Here is a 19,733-nt window from a genome sequence, read left to right as displayed (position 1 = left end):
ACACCATCAAATCATAGAAATATATGCAAGAACCTTTTAAAATGACCGCTGATTCTGCTGTCAAATGCTAGAAATGCCTGAAGCCTGATTTGCAGAGCTGCAGAAAAGAGCCCTCCCTTCCAGACTCACCCTCAGTGGAAGTGCCAGCAGTCAATACCTCTGAAAACTGTTCTCAAAGAGGCACATTATCAAAGGTGACTCATGGTGCAGGTGCCAGATGACTGTTTAAAAAAATACCTACATGCTATTGACTTGAAGTGAAGCAAGAATGTATTTACAGTGTGGTCTAAGGTTGCCCTTACACTGTGGAGGGAGGTTGCCCTCACTTGCTCAGAGGAAGCTCTGGTTTGTTGTGCTGAAGACCAAGATGTCCCAGCCAACACCAAGTTCTGCTCTGCCACATCCAGACTACTGCAAGCTTGTTTAGGCCTGGCTTTGATACTGAGATTTTCCTCACAAATGGAAAGTGCATACAAAAACTGATTCTATTTCTCTGCAGCTGTTACAGCTAGGCATGTCTTTGATTGTTTAAGCACTCGGGACCACTGAAAAGCCACGTTTTGGTTGGGTCTCCTAATGTGAAAAAAAAAAAAAAAGGAAAAAAAAAAGGGAAAAAAAAAGCCTTTCCTGCTTACCAACTTTGTCAAGACTAAATTTGCCCCTACATACTCTGTCACCATCAAATATCAGTACTAAAATGGAAGGAAGGGCACCGCAGAGGAAAGAGCCAAAATGTTTTATTGCTAATGTAACCTTGTATCTGATTCACTAATACAGTCTTTCACGCTTGTACTCTCATTGCCTGCAGCACTCTCAATTTCAACAACATCACAAAATAGTATTTGGTTTACATTTAAATAACATCTAGGGTTTCTGAGAGGCACAGAAACATACTTTCCATAAGCTGCTTCCAGCATACTTCCTCTCCTCTGTACTGTCAACATCATCACAGTCTTGTCCACAGTGAAAGGGTCATCAGGAGGCCTCTCATCCAATGTCCTGCTCAAAGCAGGGCCAGCACTGAAATGTCTCACGTCACATTAGAAGACACATTGTAGTGTGGCTTTCTTCACAGACTATTTCGTCCTAAGCCATTTATGAGAGAAGTGACATTTGACATAATAATTTATTGGCTTTAAGTGGTACGCCACCAGTTCCAAGACTACTGTTGTGTTCCTACCCAACATGGCCTATGTCTGAGGTCACCCCGTCCTTCCACAAAGACCGGCCAATGGTCTGATGTGAGAAGTTAAACAGGATCACTTAAAATGCTCATATACAGCTTGGAAGTGCTGGCTGAAGAAAAGATTCCATAATCTGAGTATCCAACCATTAAATGAATATAATAAGCTTTCCAGTAGGTAGAAGCATATAACACATCTGTCAGCTTCTCACCATTTTTCATTCTCAAATGTACCTTCTCAGCAAAGTGTCTTTTACTGTGTTAGTCAAAGAACAATCTTATCCATCTGCCTTTTCAGAGTCTTTACCATAGTATGCAAAAAATTCAGGGAGAGGAATGCTTTCAGTGTTTATTCAAAATCAGCATGCAGGAAAACAGAAAACTGCAGACATGAGACATTTAGGGCAGCCAGTATAAATTCACTGTGGGTCTGGGAAGACTGTCAATAGCAAGGGCTTGTGGCTATGTGCTGTGAAAGTACAGGAACAAAATCAATTGCAGCTAGAATTTTTCCCTCCCAGTGCACACGACAAAATTATTTACAAGTGGCTTATTTAAATCTAGCCAGAAGTCAGCTATTTCAGGGCCCTATTGAGCAGAGAAGATCCCCAGTGAGCTGAGGAAGGTCACAGATCGAGTTACATCACCTAGATGATCTCTCTGACAGAGCGTTTGTAATACTTTCTTTAGCTAGCCTTTGTTTCAGAATGTATGGCTTGTGACAGTGTTTTACACTGGCATTTTTACGGGCTTTTTGTCTCGAACTTGCTCTGTCCTGACACAACCTTCCACATAACCATGATGAGCACAGTGTAAAGAGAGAGAGAACAGCACAGCTTATCTAGCAGCAAAAGCAGTCACTAAGACCACTCTTTTGGAAACCCTCATCTAACCTAAAGCTAAAAACTGCTTTAAACACCACCCACACTGCAGTCATAGATTTCCTGCTAGGCACCTCTCCATAATCTCAATGCAAATACTGCAAAGGCTGGCAAGCTAATAGCTGATCTGGCTTGACGCCAGCCCAATTTTGACTGTCCCCTTTAGAAGTCTAGGGCATCTCTACATTAGCAAGTAGTATGGCATGGCAGGATTGGATCCACAGACAGAAACTGTGGGTGCAGAGGAGCCAGGGGCCACCCTGTACACATTAAAAGGATTTCATTTTGGATGAGCGCAGAATGCCCAGTGGCAGATGATGTACAGCAGGTGCCTACCTGGACCTCATAGTCTGGTTTCATCAGAGGGGCACCCAGTTTATGTTTCAAGACCACCTCACACTGGGAATCAGAGTACAGTAAGCACAACAGGATATTTGTTTCCCAAGTACACCCCTGATCTTAAGTAAACTGTGAATGCAGACATGTCTTTTGGTCTCCTAGGAGGGAAAGTCCTTTGTGCAGGAAGAGATTCCGATGGTAGAGTTAATAAAAGCACAGGGTTAAATACAAGGCTGTAAAGCTTGATGAACCACTATGACTGCTAGTAAATTTTTTTCCCTTCTATATTGTAAAAGGCAGGACTACAGCCTGCTTTTCTGTTACATGGTTAGGACTCTCAAAGAGCTTCAGATTAAAAAATACCTGCCTTTCTGTAATTTAAATGTTTAAAAATGAGCAGCATAAGTCACTGATTTTGAAGTCCTCTGACATTGTGAGCCTTTTCTGTCAGCCTTTGATACTAACCGGCTCCTAAAGCATATTCAGGCTGTCGGTGCCAGAGATTGTCATCTTCCAAGCATGTCCACGGAGGGACGCTTGTTCTTGTGACGCTTCATGAATCAGGAGTGGTGCTCTGGGGACAGCACTGTGTGCCTGCATAGGGGAGATGTTTATTGCTGCCAAATCACAAAAAAAAAACACACTGTCTTCTGAAAAACTGACTCCCTTGTTTAATCTTCTTCAAGCTCACTTCACAGCCGGCTTGATGGGCACTCAGACAGGAGTATGTCAGGAAAGGAATCAGAAAAACATCCGGACTTACAGGCATGACCCTTGCTTACTGCTCAACTGTTGCGAGGGAGATGATGAGATATACTGTTTGCTTTGGTATTTTGTTTGTTTGTTGTCATTGTTTGAATGCAGCAAAGCAAAATAGTTCATGGAGATAAATGGCTTTCACAGAGATGAAGACTCAGCCATTTATATCGTGGAGCATATGCCTAATCGAGCTCTGTGGGTGGGTTTTTCACAAGCAGTTAGGGATAGGGAGCTGTGCTACTGACGTCCAGGGGGATAGCTGGGTGCTCTGAAAAAAGCTCAGCATACCTCTCTAATGACTGAATGCTTGTTCTGCAGCAAATAATGCAGGGACTCGATGCCTATAAAATAGGCTTCATTTAATTTGCTGTGTATCGGATTTTTATCCCTGGCACTCTTCATCCATATAATCAAAGAACTGAGGCTATAATGGCTGTTTCTGAATATTTCCTTTCTTTTTAAGCTTCCAAACTCCTTATTGGTATTACTTATGCTTCTGCAAGACCTGCCAGCTTTCTTCACGGTTTAAGGGGAACATACATAATAGAGAGCTCTCCCTCTCACTCATGACTCTATTGTAGAGCCTGCACAACCACTGCCCACTCATTCCAAACATCTCTTGTTCTGATGTAATCTGCTCAAAGAATTACAATTAAAAAAAAAATAAAAAATAATTTTTTAAAAAATGAGCAGTACTAAGCCTGCTGAGTATAACTCTGCTGCACATGAACTTAAATAGCTGTACCCACTGTGTACATTCTTAGGGGTTAGGGTGCCCTTAACCCATGCTGAAAAAGTATGAATTTGCAAACACATTTCAACCCCACTGAAATATGAAGGAGCACAGAGTAAGGTCATCCTATCTTTCCGCCAATTTATTTGGAAAATCTCCCTGCAGGGGTTCAGTTGCTATGCCTCATCAGACTGGCAGTGGTTGCCTTGATCTGCGTAGCAGCTCAACTGGCCCCAAAGGCAACGTCTGGGGAGGCTCTGGGGGACCACGTGCACCCACAGCAACATTAACCCAGGCAGGTCCCATGTATTCATGGAGCTCAAGGCACTGAACCTCTTCTGCTCCTGGAAAGTGCCAGTTTAGACTACTGCTGCATTGCCTGTTCCAGGCTTGATTTTTATTTTATTTTATTTTATTTTATTTTATTTTATTTTATTTTATTTTATTTTATTTTATTTTATTTTATTTTATTTTATTTTATTTTATTTTATTTTATGTATTTTATTTTATTTTACTTTATTATATTTTTTGGAAACAGGAAGGAGGGGAAGAGGAATAGTTATGAATATAGTTCTGTATTTGCTATCCTATTTCTGTTTCTGTTTCTAATCTCTCTTTTTTTTTTTTTTTTCAGTTGGCCCAGTTTCTGTATTCATCTGCAGCATTCAGGATGAGGGGTAAAGCTGACCCCAAAGCAGTGGCCAATCTGTCTTTGAGTGCAAGGAGAGAATGAAGGATGGACTTAGGTTGATAAAGAAACTCTGCAGAATCCTGGCATTTATTTTAATTCAGCCCTAGCATACACTAGCCTTTTCATTGGAGACCTGCAAAGACAAGGTCCCTATTTAGAAGGATTTCTAGCAAAGATTTAAAACTTGCCTTGATAAATGAAGATGACAAAGAGTAATGAAAAGGTAACAATGCAGAAATAAATGATGGTACACGAAATTTATGATCATATCTTTATGAAAACATGCAGACATCTTTAGGCTCAGCTTATTTTGTCTCATTTATGGAAGATTAAATAGAGATAAAAAAGTAAATAATTCACACAAATAAAAAACACTGAAAGACCCAGAAAAAAAAAATAAATTTAATCTGTATTCTAGTTCCACAGGGAAAGAAACTTTTATTCAAGTAGAAAGTAACCAGCTGAAGCAAAGCTTTTCAATTCTTGAATATTTGATTAGGATTATGTAAATTTTAAGTTTTCTCCCACAGTGCTATTGAGTAAGTTCTAGCTTTACACCCATTTTAAAGATGAAAAAAAAAAAAAAAAACACAAGTTAATTTTTATTTTTTTTTTTTACTCAAGGTGTATTTGGCTAAACAGATGTCTTTGGTAGAACTGGCAGCATAATCATGGCATACTGGCTCTCAGCCCTCCTAAAAACCATTCTATGATTCTAAATTTTGGACAGCGTCTTTTTGTGTATAAATGTAGTGAGACACACTTTAAACAAACATTTGCTATGCTCTGACCCAACATTCATAGAAGGCAGAAAAATCTTGAATAATTTATCTAAGATTTGAGCTCATTCTTTAAAGATAAGCATACCTCCTAGTGTAATGGGAAATTAGTTTCATATCTTTCAGAATCTTTCAAATGCATTTTCCAGTTGTGAAATAAATATATGCCTGTTAAAACAGCTAAGAATTGTTAGAATTTCTCAGAGAGTTAGTGTTCTTTGGAGAAAGAAAGTGCCCAGTGTGTTTCTTTAGTTTCTGAAGTTCACTGCAGTTCTATGGCATTTTCAATAAATTATCTAGGATGCCCATGTTACCTCTTGTTGAAATGTTACTTAGATTAGTTTAATTCAAAGGTCAAACTATTTTCAATGTTTAACTAAGCCATTTCAAAACATGTCTTATCATTAAGGACACAGAAGTGTGAGCATTTAAAACCATATTGCCCTTGCAAAGTATGCATATATTTAAATATTGATAATCTCATTAAGTTAAAATATGAAGTACAGATGTATTATCTTACTCACTGAATCACGGTAAAGATTCCCAATGGATTATCACAAACGTCCATTGTATTTAATGTAGACTGAAGCAGTTGGTCAAGAGATCTGCTCCTGGGACCCAGGCGCCTTGGTCAGCGAATTTTGCCTCTTTCCCTGCTTTGCCTTTCCGTGCGTATATGTGTGTGCACAGCCCTCCTCTGCTTGTCTTGCTGGGTTTTACCCGGTTCAACTCTCCACGTCAGATCAGCTACAAAACCACTAATGGTGCTGCTGGTTGAGAGCTAGCACAGGCACTGGGCAGGCACAGGGGATGCTGGGGGGCTTCTGCTGCAGTGACGCTGATGCATGCCATTCCCTGCCGATGCCGCTGGCAGGGGGAGATCAATGTGAAAATTGCATCCCATGGGCCAGCTGTAATGATTTAATGACAGTTTTAGAAAATGTCCAGTAGCTTCACCTTGAAACAAGCCTTGAGATTAGCCTTAACAAATATAAAGAAGTCTTTTTATGCAGTCCACTGTAATGTATGGCAAACATTACTTGTGATTTCAGCCTAACACTAATGATGTGTCAGTGTCTTCTAGCATCTGCAGGGAAAGGCAGAGTTCTGCTTTGTTATCCTTACCTTTGCTGGGATTAGTATTCAGAGCATAGAAATGACCTTGGGCTTGTAATGAAATAAAGTTTTCTTCTGATTAAACCAAAAAGAAATGACAGTAAGAGAAAGAATCTTTGTCAAGTAAGTATCACAGGTTAAACAGGGCTACAAACCTGTCAACAGAAGCCAATGAGGTGTTCAAAAGTAACAGTATACTCATTTGCTGTGCCTTGACTTTCCTCTGCCCAACCAGAGACCTCTGATTTTCAGAGGGAGATGACCAGTGCTTAGCAAAGATCAGTTCAACAAAACTCTAAAGACCCAGATCTAGGAGGTTTCATTACAGGCCCCAAGAAGATCAAGACTTTAGAAGAGAGTAGGGAAAGCAGTGGCTGCAGTGGGTGGAGAAGGCACCTGGAAAATCCACACCAGGCCTACAGAGGCTCATTGCAAATAAAAAGCTGACATCCTGCTGGGGTTTTATTGTATTGCCTAACTTATATTTTTACTCCGTGGTGAAAAGAAATGGAGACCGTTCTGAAGCTTTCAATTTACAAGTGCAAAATGCAGAGCCCAGAGGCTTAACTTTAAAGACAGAGGCTGAGCACATTCCAGCACCAGCCTTGCTGAAATGCCACTGTCTGAAGAGCCCATTACACACTGACTGGACAGTCTGGCCTCTGTGCAAATTTATGTTTTGGCCTTTCTCTTGGGATCACGAGAGAGGTGAGTGTCTCCATTCATGAAAAGAAGAGGCAGGATTTTTTCCCAAGATAAGCTTTAACTCAGGCTAAGCAGCCTATCACAGTTTTAATTGCTATTTTCACACAGTTGGTTAGAATAGGTGACCTAAGAGTAAAAAACCTACAGGGTAGTGAAAAAGTAAGTATAAACATGGGGTTGGACATCATTTCTGAATTGGACATCATTTCTGAATTGGACATCATTTCTGAATTCAGATGTTAGCAGTGGAACTAATTTGATCTCTGGTGATAGGTACATTTGATCTCTGGTGATAGGTACATTGCTAACAGACATCGGAGGGAGAGACAGCTAACTATTCATACATAGCTACTGATCTTCAGATTTTTTTATTTTTTTATTTTTTTTTATTTAGCCTGAGATGTACAGAGCAGTTTCATCCTGAAGGCTTAGCTACAGATGATCATTGTCTCTAAAGCTCAGGTCCAAGCTATCACTAATTGCATATCTGTAATCAGCAACCAGTTTTGAAAACACCATTTTTCATCTCAATCTCAAAGAGTGCTTTGTAGAAATTTTCTACTGAATCTGAGTAAAGCAGCTGATTAGGCTGTGTTAGTTTCCACATTTCCAAAGCAGCAATAAAATTTTACATATCTAAAATATCATGTGATACTTGTGGAGTAGTTTAAGTGAAGATGGAGGTAGTTGCCCCATTTGTGCACATGTATTTCTTCACATGTGCAATTAAGTTAGATAATACCATCACTTACATTCTCATGTTTTCTCCCCATTGTATGTGTTTTAGCTAGATCTTTTCCTTACTCCTGTTTCAGACTCTGTACTGTTCTGCACAACAGCCTTGTTATTCCTCTGCTATGTAAGGCATGCTACTGAAGTTATACATGTACTATTAGACACTGAGTTCAAAGTCGTACCCAGTAACTCATTACTCTCAAGGAATTCAGCAGATCCTTTCAGAAGTAACATTATACAAAATGAGATAGGTCCTATAAGCCAATACAGGCAATATAAGCAATACAAACAATTCAATACAAGCAATTTCTCTATTCCAGGATTCCCTGTTCTGAAATCCAAGCAAAAGAAACACTGAAAGTGCTAGAGAGGAAAAACAGGGACATATGTTAATTTATTTGCTTTTCTCAGTGCATCTCTTGTGAATCAACCAATACAGAAATAAACCAGCATTTAACATAATCCTTTTCTCTTACTGCACTCCTAATAGCATCTTGAGAAGCATGTACTGAACATTTGGGGCCAGATGCTCATCTGGCACAAATTGATGCACACACGTTGAAACCAGTAGAGCAGTGATGATTTATATATGCTGGAAGTTACAACAACTGGTCCTTAATAAAAGGTTTCCTAGGTTATGTAACTAGTAATTCCCATACAGGATTTATATTTAATACGGTTGACTATGTTGGGATGAACATGTCTATAACATTGACCTTGGAAAAGATGCCATAGCATTTCAAAATAAAAATAACAAAATCCCAATAAGTGTTCCTAGAACTCACAACAAACCAAATTCTTCCCTTTCAATTCAAACATTTTTCCATTTAAACTGGAAGAATGGAACCATCTGACGAAGTGCAGACATTTAACACCCTCTACTGAGGCTCTTAAATCACTGAAGAACAAAACAAGGCACCTACAGGATATAATGCATCTCGGCTTCATAGAGATACATTTTGGGTCCAATGAATCCCATCATAAGAGTAGAGACAGCCTTCTAAACTGAGGCAAGGTGAAGCCTCATCCCACTGTAGCTGGTTATATTACAGTGCAGTCAAGCAGTTATTTTTACTCCACCTCGGTTTCACTCCACTTGCAGTAACACGGTTTCTAAGGATAACCAGTCAATACCATTTTGTAAAGCTGAAGGCATGCTTCCTAAGTAAATGAATACAAGGAATATTGCTGATAAGTTGCCAATTTGACTGTGCTGCTAGAAAGAAGAGTAACTACTGCTTTATAGGAATCATTAAAAAGAAATGAGAACTTTGCATGTCGTGTCAGTGACTCAGGTCTGACGGCATTTCAATACATAGGAGTTTCTATTTCAGTAATCAGCAGAACATGTATGGGGCTTAGGACAGTTGTTAAGAAGCATGATAGGCAAATTAAATTTGAAAAATAATAATAAAAAATAAATATTTTGAACCCTGTTTAAGGATAAGAATGGGGTGATTTTTTTCTACACAATAGTTAACCTAAACATGCTCTTGATCTGCAGTTTCATGTAATCTTGGCAACCTTCATAATAGGACTCAGCTAACTTCAGACATCTACGGTGCAGTTGGCTGTCTGTGCTAGTCACCCACTGCTTGCTTCCACAGCAGCTTCTAGGCTGTGATTCATCTAACCTAATTCAGCTGACTGCTTTACAGATAAGATGAATAATGCCTAGAAGTGTCCATTTCTCTACAAAAGGAACTCACAGTGACAAGCTGTGAATTAGAGGTCTGCACTGAATCAGGTGAACCCCAAAGTGGTGTCTTCACTGTTTTCTATATGAGTTATTCAGTGCGTGGTACTACAGATGGCAATACTTTGTGTACAATAAAGAAGAGCCAGAGCTGGAGGAGGAACTCTCAACCTTATGCTTCAAGTGAAGGTCTATGTCTCAGAGCCTTCCCTGAGGCTCTATATGAAAGCAAAATGTAAGCCAGTCTTTGGGATGTCACACTGGGCTACTGAGCTGTCAGTACCAAAATTTGCTGTCCCGATGCAGCATCCCTTAAACTCATGCTTCTCAGCATGACTGAGTCTGGCCTTTCAGGCATTTGGAAAACTTTTTTTTTTCAAAGAAAACCTTTAACATGTCAGTAGGTATAGTCTTACATGCTCTCACAATAGGATAATAGAATGTAACCCAAAACCAACCATCCAAGCAAACAAAAGACAACCAACACATCAATGAGACCCACACATTTTGTTTGTGCATAATTTGATATTACAGCTAGACTGATGGTGACCTTGTCTAGCAATAGCCCTCTTCCCATTGATTTTCACATTTACAAGCCCTACCAAAGCTTTTCATATAGCGTTTCTCATTTGCAGCCTGGGCTACTCCTCCTCTTCCAAACTCATTTTCAACCCTGGCCATTAGAGAAAGGACCTGATATGCAGAAAAGAGAGGGATGTGTAACTGTGGGCAGATCTGGAGTTGTGGATAAGTCCCAGGCTCACTGCAAAGGGTGGGCAGAGGTGGACGAGAGCAGTGATGGAGCTAATTTCATATCTACTATTCACTTACAATTGCATTGCATTTGTTTAGCATTCAGCATGTGTTTGACTTGTATTTACTGATGTTTCCATTAAATGAAATATTTTTGAGGCACTCATGTTTTATCAACACAGCTATATAAAGCATTTGACATGCTTAGGAAAATTCTTCATATGCTACTATTTATCATTTTAAAACCAGTAAGTAGATCAGAAAGAAAAACAAACAGACTTTCAGGTGCACTACAGAATTGCAACAAGGGTTATGGTTATACACATTCCTTAGTTACTGGGAAATGTGAAAACAGGAGAAAATTTTAAATTGTATTTTTCCAAGCTTCTACCTGGCAATTAAGATCTTATGACATAATCCCCTTTGCAGAATTAGACACAACTCCCTGTGAATATGCGTAGCTGAATTAATCTTTTAATAATTTGAATAAATAAAGGAAAATGAGAGAAGCCTGGGCACTGCCTGAAGTGTTTAACTTCACTTATGGTTTTTAACTTCACTTGTGTTTTTTTTGTGTGTGTGTGTGTTAGAGACTTAGATATTCAGAAATCCCAAGTAATAATTAACTCAAACACATTCCTCACTGCCTTGAACAAACAGAAGCTGACACTGTACTGTAAGTAAGCTGGGAGTGTGACCCAAGAAGACAGGTCCCACCAGAAGATTTATATCCACTCCAACACCTTCCAGTGCAAAGTTGCCTCGGCAACCAGGAGAAACAGCTTCTGATCAAGGTTAGGCAGCCCACAGATGGTTTTCCAATGACTGACAAAACAGGTTTGTTAAAAATAAAGCTGGCATGAATTGCTCTGTCTTTTTTAGTGGCTACTAGCTCCTTCCAGTGGAAGGATCTGCTGTGGCACCTGAAATGTGTATCTAGAGCCACGTCACTGCAGAGGTCCTGCAGGACTGTCCCAAGGCTCACACCTTGTACATGGAGCCTGAGCATGGACATGTTACATCAGCGTAGACGAGCGATGTTCCTCACTAGAAAATGGCTAATAAACAACCCATTCGAATTACAAGCACTTCTTACAAGCCCTAATGGAGGTTAAGATGATACACTTACATATTATATTTTGGAGGATCACTAACCCAACAAGCCTTAATTCAAGATCATCTGATTTAGACATAGTGATATGCCAAGCTTATTTATTATCATTATACCTAATTTTTATCTAGGACGTCCAATGAACCGTATCCATCATTCTTGTTCAGTTGTCAGAGTAATGACTAGTATGGAAGTTATATGGCATTAAAAATTACGCTATTAAACATGTATATTCTGAATGACATCCATCTGTCTGCAGGGAAAAGACATATTTCTCTTTTGTAAATGTGGTGGATTTTGTGGCAACTTAAACGTCCAGACAAGTGGTGTCCTACCAGCTGTATGGGAGATCCCAAAACCATTGTTAAGCAACCAAAGGGAAACCAGAGCAAACAAAAATGAACTAAAGAAAATGTAGTGATGAGTCAAGCAATTGCGCTAATTGAATTACTTATAAAGGTTTCTGAAAAGTCTCACAGGCCAATTATTTTGCAACCAAAATCTTAGTAAAGTGAACTGAGGGAGACTCTTCAGCCCCAGGTCAGTCTCAACTCTAGAGAAGGCATATTTTAGGATAAAGTTGTTAAAGGCATTGGTTCCAGTGCTGGAAAGCTGCGTAGGGCATTTTGGCAGTCAGTTGGACAGAACAGTCTGCTAACCAGAAAACACCTCAAAGTCAGACAGAAATCATAGGCATCAAAATACGTCTTAGATATATATATTTAACTTCTCTGTATCTGCCTTTTAATGGAATGGCTAATTTCTCACATCTTTCATTTTAATGACATTCTTGCTTCTTGTACAACTTTTTTTAGTATATAGAACATGCCAGAGAATGTCACCCCATGATTATGAGTGAGGTGATACTACATATGGGTAGTGGACTCACTGACAGCATCCAGAGACCACCACAAGTTGACTGAGAGACTGACAAGCCCTGCTTCACCAGGCCAGGTGGCTGCCCAGGGACCTGCTAGCACAAGGAACACATGCTGGCCACAAGCTGGTCTTCACTAGCCAATCTTTGCTCTTCCACAGGGCTTTTGGGGCTGTGCCTTGGTCACAAATTCTCCTCAAAATGTGGAGAAGCTCCATTATAACAAAACATGGTGGAGGGTAATGGTACTTTTCTCATGTCATCTCCGTTCTCTCTTTCCCATCCCACAGCAACTGAAAGACAGAGTCAGCACTTTCCCTCACACATCTGTACGTGGCAACAGTATCCGTTGAAGAAAGAGGGGATCTTTTTTGTGCTTTTCTCCTCTCTAACACTCTAACCCTTCAGTAAATCATTTTCATATTGACTCAGTTGGGTTAGTTACTATTTTAAGTAACCACGGAAGTGCTCAAATGTTAGCTAGGCCATCTCCCACCAGCACTAAAAGCCCTCTGCTGTACACCTCCTTCTCCCACTCATTCCTGTTCTTGCCTGGGAAGCTATTCAGGCAAAGCAGCAGCTGAAACTTAATCTTTTTTTAATTACTAACAACTGCATGTACCAGTAGAGATGTACTATTGGAAACCTACGTGAGCACTGACCTCAATGCTCTTTAGCCTAAGCAGAGCTCACTTGCCAGACCTCATCCAAATAAATACTGGCTTTTTCCTTCCACTAAACATGAAAATGTTTTAGCTTTCTCTGCCTAGGATTAATGACAGTACGAGGACTTAGTTTTCTTTGAATTTCTGCCTATATCTCCCTCTGCTTTCTACTTATAGGACTGATTTTCATAAGCAGTTAGCAATCTGGGGAGGTTTAATGTGGGATGAAAGAAAGAATTCTTTACAAAACTTTTGCAATGTTTCTTTCCAAAAATCATCCCCACTGAAACAGCTAACTCCAGGAACCTTAGATGTGAGATATTTGGAATTACAGACCTGGCTGAGGTTGTGAACTTTCTCTATTATTGTGAGAAATTATTGTGACTTATGGGGGGGTGGGGAGGGATTAGGCTATAAGTACTCACTGAAAGTTGTACCCATACTTGATCTCAGCATCTTCTTTTCCCCATATATTCAGTTTATGTGCAACCTAGTTTTCTCCACTGAAGGTTGTGAATAACAGATGTCTTTACTGTGAATAACCTCATTGTCCTTACTGACTTCAATGAGCTATAATTGAACACCGCTTTTGGTACACTCTCAGCAGCGTTGCTTGTATACTGCAAGTCATCTAAGTACTAATATTGAATTTCTTCCATCAAAAACTAACCCCTAGGGGCAAAAACAAACCAGAAATAATTAAATTCATCTAGTAAACCACAGGCTCATTTGAATAACATTGCCTTCTCTTAATGTTGTGTGTACATACAGTAAGCATAGATCATTACAGCCTGGCATCAGCTTGAACTCCTATGAAGCCAGGATTCTCAGTTTGGGCTTCACAAATAACTAATGCTTTGAAAGGGAGAGAGAAGAAACACTAGTTCCTTTATTACATCCTCAAGTAGAAATGCTATGTATTCTTTTTGCAGGTTTTTCAGTGTTCTGCTTTCCATTTGAACTCTTTCTACCTTGTGCTAGTAATTTTTTGTTGCTTTCAATCTGTCAAAGTGAAATGACAGTCGTCTTATGTCAGACCAGTTATACACCTGATTGAAATCCCTTCACATTTCACCTGAATCTCATTAGTTTCCTCATTTCTATGCTGTTCTCAGGATGAACCAGATCACAGTTCATGCCTTCCCTGGAATCACTCTCATATATTACGTGCCTCAGAGATACAGGCACTGACCGACAACCTACAGGATTCCACTTAGTATTTCTGTTCAGTATGACACAGCTTCTTGTGTGGATGGTTCCCATTCACTATGTTGCTCATCTTTCTATTTAATTTGTTACACTGCATTTCTCCTAGCACATACTGAAAGATAGGCAGAAAGCTGCAATCAAGCAACACTTCTTAGGGACCTTGCTGAAATTTAGGTCTGTCTATAAAGTTCAGTGATGAACGTCTTCTTTTCTATCTTCCCTCAGCACTTGACAGAGAAAAGTCTTTGCAGTCAATAATTTAAGGAAAAAAAATGTGCTTGAATACTGCGAAACTGTATTTTTAAAATATTTTTATGTATCTTTTTTGGCTGTGCTCATTTATATTTTGCATAAGAATAAAGATCATAAAGATCATATATCAAACTTTAAAGGTCAAAGATGACTGTCAAATAATTTAAACAGAAAACACTATATGCCATTTTACTCAACAAATCCTTACTAGAAACTGTGTAATACAAAAGAGAAGAATAGTGTTTAGGGAATCACAGCAAAGGGAGTCTTGCATTCCAGCCACAGCTCCATGTAAATGCCTTGGTACACAGTTGGATAAGTCCCAACTTCTGTGCATTTCAGTTTGCTTCCCTGCAGGATGGAAATTAATACTGACTTTCCATATCTCACAAAGGCAAAATACACGTAAAACTTCTTTCAAAAAATTTCATCAAAAGGCACCAAGTAAATGGGTAGCACCATTACTTTTCTCATACTAAACATTCTCCATATCAAGACAAGAAAATGCAGTTTTTCATTTACATCTCAATAAGCTTATTTCACATTTTCCATTAGGTTATTTGTGTGTTGGAGGGAACATGAATGTATCATCAGTGATAAACTTTTTTATTTTTATGGAAGGTAGCAGGACAAGTGAGAGTCTCTTTATTATTTATTTATTTAGTTAGTTAGTTAGTTAGTTTGGAGAAATGTTACAGGAAGAATTACAGTTATTCTTTCTTGAAGACCTGAAATTATTTTGTGTGGTACAAGGGTTGCATAAAAGCACAATTAAGGAATGTCACCTATAATGACAGAGCCTTCCTAAGAGCATTCACATTCACAACCTTACCACAACACAAAGAACAATCATCAAAGAAAAATAGACATTCTTATGCATAACAGTAGTCTTAGTTTATGGCACATCATTTGTATAGCTATTTATTTTTAACAGCTGGTGAACAAATGACTTCACTATAATGTTGAATTTTTCACTTGCTGAATGTATTTTTCTGTAGAGGTCTGATTCAAAGTCAAATCAAAGTCAGCCCCCAACAGTTTACAGATGAGTATTTTGCTCTACATTAAACCAAAGTCTGACCATGCTCCTAGTGATGTAAATGATGAATCTATGGTCCCATGACTTCTTTTATTTCGTTGTAAAGACAATCAACCAAAACGGCTAGAAGGCTAGAAATTTGGCAGAAACTTTAATCCCAGAGCTGAGAATACTTGAGAAGTTAGAATATGTTCATATTTTTAAGAATGTATCCACATTCATGTCTTTTTCTCTAATTTCATGTCTTTAGTATATACAACACATAGAGGAACATAAACAAGCATATTTATATCATGAAATAAAAGTTAGATGGAAGAATGAAAATGTTCTCAAGTTTCAAAATAACTATTTTACAACTAATTCTGTAGAAACTTTTCTTGAGTATTTTCTGCTGTAGCAAACCATATAAATTCCTACTGTATTATTCCAGTAAGACAGAATTGCTTAAAAATCTGCCAAAGAATTGCTTATAAAACTTTATGTCCCCACCATCAGCTATCTTAAAACTTAATATTGTTAAACTGTATTAGAAACATTTTCTCTGATGTTCCAATCTACCTCTCCATAGCTTATCAGGGAGGATTAAGAAAGGAAGAGTACCCAAAAGCTGTCTTTGTACCACCTATGGTGATATGATGATCCAGGTTTCTCCCTGAGGCAGGGTGTTAATGCCATGAGCCCTAGTCATGTCAGCAGCTGAGTGAGAGTGTACCTGAACACTTTGAACTGCTACTCTCTGCAGGACTGCTAGGGACAGAAACAAGGGATCCAATATCATTTCTCTCTAAATTAATGTGTACAGATTCTGCATATCTTCTTTGTCCAAACATCGTTCCCTCTCCTTTGGAAGACAGAACTTAGTTTTTCCATATTCCCTATATCTTATTATCACTGATTTTCTCTTGCAGGTATCCTCTCGGTATTTCTCATGTCATTTCATCTGAATTTAACTCTCTGCCATCCGTAAGTTGCAGATATACCTGGTAGCCCTCCTAAGATCCAGCAGGAAAATGCAGGATCTCTGATTTACAATAATGGATACATCAGTATTGTCCATGTATGGCAGTTGTACGGTTGTCAATTTACCTGCTGTTCAGCCTGCAAGCCTTTAAGCCAGGCCTCCAACATGGTCAGAGCCACATATTTCAAGATGCTGCATGCTTGAATGCAGTAAGACGATTACCATGTTCCCTGGTGTGTCCAGACAGGATGTCTGCAGGCAATCTGCAATCTGCCAAACTGATAAGATATGGACTGGAAGGAGAACACACTTGCTGTTGTTTGTGAGATTGCCCCTCCACAGAGGCAGACGATATTTCTTTCTCTATGAAAGATGCTATCTCCTCTGTTCTTCTTCAAATCTGTGAGCCCTTAAGAGGTCTTGTGAAGAGATATAAATCTTCCTACAAGAATCAGTGGCAAGATCTGTTGTCATGTGAGGAACTCTCCTGCTTGTTTCACAATCTTTAAGTAATGTGGCGATTAGGAGGAAATGCATCTGTGTCCAAAGGAAAAGTTAACACTCAAACACACAGCAAAGTTAACTTATGCTCATTAGAGTAGACTACAAAACCCTACTTAGGCAGTCAAAATGCCAAGGCAGAAACTGTACATTTTATGGAAAACATTCAAGATTTCTTATCATTTCTATAGGAAAACTTTGCCATCCCAAATGGAATGGATGTACAGAGGCAACTGATTATTGGCATTAACACCCTAAGAGAAGGTAGGCAGACAGGTAGACAATCAGCTGGCACTTGCTGTTGAATATCACTTTTCCCACTCCTTCCATGCCTTAATTTCTGCTAGATAAGTCACAAACCATGCAACAGCTTCTACAATATGAATGTTGCCTCCTCACAGGATCACCCTAGTGCCCAAGATGGCAACCCGCTATTAGAGCCCTTCCTTGTGATATGCGCCAAATTCCCGTCTCAGCCTCTAATGCTTTTTCCCATCCCTCACACTATTCAGCAGAATACTTCTTATATGCAGTAGTAACTAATGCCAAAAATTCAGAACAGGCAAAAAAAAAAAAAATCTTTTTAATAGCTCTAATTGCTTACATTGCTTTCAGGCTGTAAATGAAGCTGATACCTAATAAGCTTGGTAAAATTTTCTGCAAAAACCACCTCCTTACCAAAAATAAATAATAATTAAATAAATTAAATAAAATAATTAAATAAATTAAACAAGAAACTGTGTTTGTTGCTGAACCAAAATCTGAGAGTTTTCATTAGAAAAAATAAAATAAAATCTTTTTTATTTAAAAACTGTGTACCATAACTGAACATTATTGTTTTTAGGCTGAAAACCAAAATATCCTGGACAAAATCCAGAACATTTCAGCTGAGAACTAGCTAATGCTTCATCACTGTGGTTAGCAGATGTGACTGGATACACACAGGGAGTGGATTTGTTCAGCAAAACTTGACAATTTTTCACAGTCACATTTCAAGCAGAAAAGAAACTCTGAGAACACAATGATGGATTAAAAGGGAATCATTGCTTGTTTGCAGAGGATAGCTACCGATGTGCACATAGAGTGAAACTGGTAATAAGGCTCCCTTGCGCTTTCCCCGCTCCTTATCCTCCCTGCCGCACACAGTCTGTCAGTGTCACCGCAGGAGACAGCAGTCAGACCTGTGGGGTAATGGGCATGCAAAGTGCTGTCAGTTCAAATCTTGTTTAGGAGTGTATCAGCTTTTACATACTGCACCCCCGCCTGACAGAGGAGTACGTGTGGTAAAGGCCCAAGCCTCTGAGAGGTGTGATGACGCTATGTGCTTGAGACACTCCATTACTGTGCATGGCAATCTCCACCTCACATGTCCATCAAGAGAGGAGACAGAGGAGTTTTTAAAAATTCAGGAGGTTCTTAACATTATGACCATTCATTATGTTGTTCTCTTCTCACACAAGGTGAAATAAAGACTAGTATGTTTGTCGTCACCTTGGCCCCAGTCTTTTTAAGCTGCGTGCATGCACCTCACTGGGATTAACCCTCTCTTGTCGCACTGCCAGTCAGGCAGACCAGCATCCTTTATGTGTCAAGTGCTCTTGGAAAGTCCCACAAACACACAGGGCCCACATGACAGAAGCCCCATGTCATGGCCCAGGAGCACCAGCAGCAACCTGCTCACCACTGGGCCATGAAGGAACATGGCAGGGCAGGCCTGCAAGGGCTGTCATCACCAGGGAAGAAAAGCCCTGCAATGACTGGGCTGCCAATTAGCTTTGACACCGAACAAAGCACTTTTGGGGATCACAGCATAGAGCTGTGCCCCTCCTGGCAGTGCTGGATTTCCTCTGCCCAGGTTTTTGAAGGTCACTCAGGCACTGGCAAGCTTCCCCATTAATGGTGAGGCACAGTGACGGCTGAGGGATTCCCCCTCGTTGCACTGTCCGTTCAATCACACTCTGCGGTGAGGACAGCTATGCACAGCTCTCACAACCCATATTTTATGTCTTTCTTCTGCCATCAGAACCAGACAGCTGCCTTTTTTGCCCTGGTTATGACCTTGAAATGTGAAGAACCCAGGCATTTTTTTAATTACACCGTTCGATTTTTAAACTTACTTTCGACCACTATTTTAGAACCACCCATTCTATTCCAGTGTTTAAAACTACATCAAAGAAATATGTTTGCTGCTGCTTTTAGCAGTTCTTAAATATTGATTGTTTTTAATGAGCTTTATGGTAAAGCACCCTTGTGACTCTTACCAAGGACAATGTGTAAGTACATGGCTGTGATGGTGTTGACCAAGCAAAAGTGTTTTCAGCACTTTAAAACCTGTAGTTTTGGCATGCTCTAGAAAAATACATAGGGTTTTATTACAGACTGTCTCTCATACAACATGCTGGAGTAATATTAGTAACAGTAGTGTTAATCTGTTTTATTCTTTAATTAAAGCCACAAGCAGGAGCTGGAAGAAAAGGCTTTGGGGTCTTGGGCTTTTTTGTATCAAAGAGCCATTTTTTATATTAAAACTGTAATACATTTGGTAATGGGTCAAAGTAGCATGATGTGCAGTAATGGTTCTGGCATGTTTTCAGTGATTGGGGCAGAACTTATTTCACTTCTCAGCATGAAGGGATATATTCCAGTGGGTAAGGAGTGCTCATTATTTTAGGCTTGACTCAGTACAAATATATATTAAAAAAAAAAAAAAAAAAAAAAAAAGGAATATAACTAGCTTCAGCCCACACA

General features: G+C 39.4%; 1 long non-coding RNA gene across 1 annotated transcript in view; it reads left to right on the top strand.

Moving 5' to 3' along the window:
- Positions 1 to 4,942, top strand: part of LOC309881001 — a 48,884-nt gene extending 43,942 nt beyond the window's left edge. The window contains exon 4 of the long non-coding RNA XR_014318058.1: positions 4,530 to 4,942. This is a non-coding gene — a long non-coding RNA (uncharacterized lncRNA). The remainder of the gene's footprint in view (positions 1 to 4,529) is intronic.
- The last annotated feature ends 14,791 nt before the right edge of the window (positions 4,943 to 19,733 follow it).

This window comes from Aythya marila (assembly GCF_965140915.1).
Source record: "Aythya marila genome assembly, chromosome: 1".
Taxonomy (NCBI): domain Eukaryota; kingdom Metazoa; phylum Chordata; class Aves; order Anseriformes; family Anatidae; genus Aythya; species Aythya marila.
Note: the sequence above shows the minus strand (reverse complement) of the source record. Positions and strands in the feature narration are given on the sequence as shown.